Genomic DNA, 3567 nt, shown 5'->3' with positions numbered 1-3567 from the left:
TTACATTCTTTAACCATATATATATAAAATTAGATTCAACACTCAACTTGGATTGTTCCTGACTATTTGTCGATTTAAATATTTTATTCTAAACCTTTAACAATGAACATTGTAAAATTGTATACCTCATTCTCATACATAATCTTAATATTTCAAGCTCAAATTGAACCTGCAGTATATTTTATTACACATAAAAATTAATGGCTTGTATTGTAAAATGCATGATCAGAATTGAAAGATATGATTAATTAAGGACTTTTGAGCAATATATATTTACTTATATCTTAGCCTTCTTAAGTGATAAACATTATTTTAACAGTCCTAGTATCCCGTTGACATAAACATTTTCTCTTCTTGATCAAACCTATTTATTTCCGCCTTCCCCAGACTTACGGCTTATTGCTCAGTTTCCTGAATATCTTAGGGTTGAACTTATCTATAAATATTGTGCTAGCGTGTATTTATTCACGATTGAATAAATACCGTTATGATTTTGTAATGTATATTTTATTTCCGATTTGAATTTGCTTTTAATAAAGATGATTTAATTCCTAATTCATATTTGTGTTTTCGTTTTCAAATAGATTAATTACGGATTGTAATTAATTATGAGTGGTGCTATTCCTATTTTATATTCACGGACTTTGACGATTGACTAGTTTGGCCTTGATTGTTACTCACTTCTACTATTCTGATGGTCAGTGTTTTTACGCTTGATTTGACCGCACACTTTCTGCTATTTCATTGGTTATATATCTTTTGGCGGTTTATTTCTATTCAGTCTATATTTAATTGTGGATTGATGTTCAAACCGAACAGACGTTTCATATACTTTATTTGCTGTTTCATATTTTGTACTATTTGTATTGGAGGAATTCCACGATTATTTCAGGTCAGTTTGCTCACTTATCTCTTTAGATATTCTGTCTTTATCTTATTTTCATTGTAATTTTATTACCGAGTTAATCAGTATTTCACGCATGAGTAACTTTCTATTTTAGCATGACTTCGTAGTAAGAATGTGTATCGTGTGATTGGTGAGCGAATGTTGTAAATCATTTAAAAGGTTAACGTAACTTTTATAACAGGCACATTATTGATTTACATTTGAGCTACATAATTTAAGCCTGGAAATAAATAGAGTAAATATAAACGTATTGAATGCCGAATATTTGAGCAGAATGAGTCCGAGAGTAAATGAGTAAAATGTTAACTTGATAAATACTTTTCAGAGTCTTTATAATATTTTTGTTTCCGATAGATAGATTTTAAGTACTTTACAAGTCTGTGCACAGTAACTATAATTTAGTATTTGTTATACAGGTATTTGACAGAGTTCTGCATATGATGTAGATATACGTAGAGGCATAACCTTTGTACCTCATACGAGGTAAGAATGAGTGTTCATTTGTAGTTGCTTATTATTTTATTAGCTTAGTTATTTTGCTTTGTTTAGCTTAGCTTAGCTTTATTAGTTAACTGCTTTTTGGTATTTGGCTTAATTAATGCTTATTTTGCTTAGACTGTTTGTTTATAGTTTTAACGGCTAATTCGTATATTGTAATGTTTTGTTAAATGAGAAACTATGTTTCTATTTTGCTTTTCTGACAAGTTAAATTCTGTTTCGGATGTCACAGAAAGTTATATTTTGATTAGATAAGGTTAATTGCACATTTTGGTAATTTCATGAACTGTGACGTATTTTACAGTAAATTGGTTAATTATTTTGAGTACACATGTACATATTACGTAAATTTATCAGATTGATATAATACATGTTTTAAAAGAATTGATTTATATACGTTGTTATTAAATGTGATATTATATTACAGGGTTTCTTTTGATGCGTCATTGAATAATAAAACTATCCAGAACCCTATACAGTCTACTATTTATTCATGCCCAGATAGTGCGACTACAATATCATTTTAAATATTCCTTTGGTTCTTATTATTTCTAAAATTGTTTTCTTCCAACGAGCATCGTTCTAAACAATATCAAATTATGTCCCTTTAATATTATAAAAATAACCAGGTGCTCCGCAGGGCGCAGCTTTATACGACCGCAGAGGTCGAACCCTGAACAGTTGGGGCAAGTATGGACAAAACATTCAAGCATGATACAGCTCTGAATTTGGATTGTGATCAAATTTTTGACATTACATGGGTTTTTTTACACAAAACAAATGCCAAGATTTTACAAATCAATTAAAGATTTCTTCTTCAAACTTTTTAAATCTAAAATTAAATAGTTGACACAGCATAGGTTTCTGACACAGAATGAATGTGGTCTAATGAACTTAAAAGGTTTTTTTTTGCCTTTGAGCAAATCACTATGCTGTTGAATATTAATCCTCTCAAAAAAATGTTTGAAGAAATTTTCTTTTTATTTATGAAATCTGAAATGAGAAAAATTTAACCCCCCCCCCCTTTTTTTTCACATCCCCGTTTCCCTTTTTCAAAACTGATATCAATTCAAATTTCTAATGGAGTTTGCAACAATAACTACTCATTTAAATACATCATAAAATATTAAGATGTAAAAAAACTGCTTGTTATCACTGAATGGTAAAGATTATTTAAATTTATCAGTTGGTAGTAAAAAGTGTATATACATTGTATATTGTATATAACAAAGATTTAAGTTGATTCTGGACAAAGAAAGATAACTCCAATTAAAAAAAATTCTTGCTATTGCACAAATAGGATATTTCTTGCTTACTATTCTGGACAAAGAAAGATAACTCTAATTAAAAAAAAATTTGCTATTTCACAATATTGTGCAATTAGATATTTCTTGCCATTGCACAATACTGTGCAATTGAAAAGACTTGCTATTGCACAATACTTAATATAATAATTTTAGATCCTGATTTGGACCAACTTGAAAACTGGGCCCATAATCAAAAATCTAAGTACATGTTTAGATTCAGCATATCAAAGAGGCCCAAGAATTCAATTTTTGTTAAAATCAAACTTAGTTTAATTTTGGACCCTTTGGACTTTAATGTAGAATTTGAAATTTGAAAACAGGACCAAAAATGAAGAATCTACATACACAGTTAGATTTGGCATATCAAAGAACCCCAAGGATTCAATTTTTGATGAAATCAAACAAAGTTTAATTTTGGACACTTTGGACCTTAATGTAGACCAATTTGAAAACTGGACCAAAAAACTTCAATAATCAAGAATCTAAGTACATTTTTAGATTCAACATATCAAAGAACCCAACCGATTCATTTTTTGTCAAAATCAAACTAAGTTTAATTTTGGACCCTTTGGACCTTAATGTAGACCAATTTGAAAACGGGACCAAAAGTTGAGAATCTACATATACAGTTAGATTCGGCATATCAAAGAACCCCAATTATTCAATTTTGATGAAATCAAACAAAGTTTAATTTTGGACCCTTTGGGCCCCTTTTTCCTAAACTGTTGGGACCAAAACTCCCAAAATCAATACCAACCTTCCTTTTATGGTCATAAGCCTTGTGTTTAAATTTCATAGATTTGTATTTACTTATACTAACATTATAGTGCGAAAACCAAGAAAAATGCTTATTTG

At 29.4% G+C, this 3567-nt stretch overlaps 1 long non-coding RNA gene across 1 annotated transcript; it reads left to right on the top strand.

Annotated features, from left to right (window-relative positions):
• The first annotated feature begins 465 nt into the window (after positions 1-465).
• On the top strand, positions 466-1921 carry LOC143051083 (uncharacterized). Its single transcript, XR_012970581.1, has 3 exons — positions 466-892; positions 1324-1390; positions 1833-1921. It is a non-coding gene; the product is annotated as an uncharacterized LOC143051083 (long non-coding RNA).
• Positions 1922-3567: the final 1646 nt, after the last annotated feature.

Source organism: Mytilus galloprovincialis, chromosome 11, assembly GCF_965363235.1.
Source record: "Mytilus galloprovincialis chromosome 11, xbMytGall1.hap1.1, whole genome shotgun sequence".
NCBI lineage: Eukaryota > Metazoa > Mollusca > Bivalvia > Mytilida > Mytilidae > Mytilus > Mytilus galloprovincialis.
Note: the sequence above shows the minus strand (reverse complement) of the source record. Positions and strands in the feature narration are given on the sequence as shown.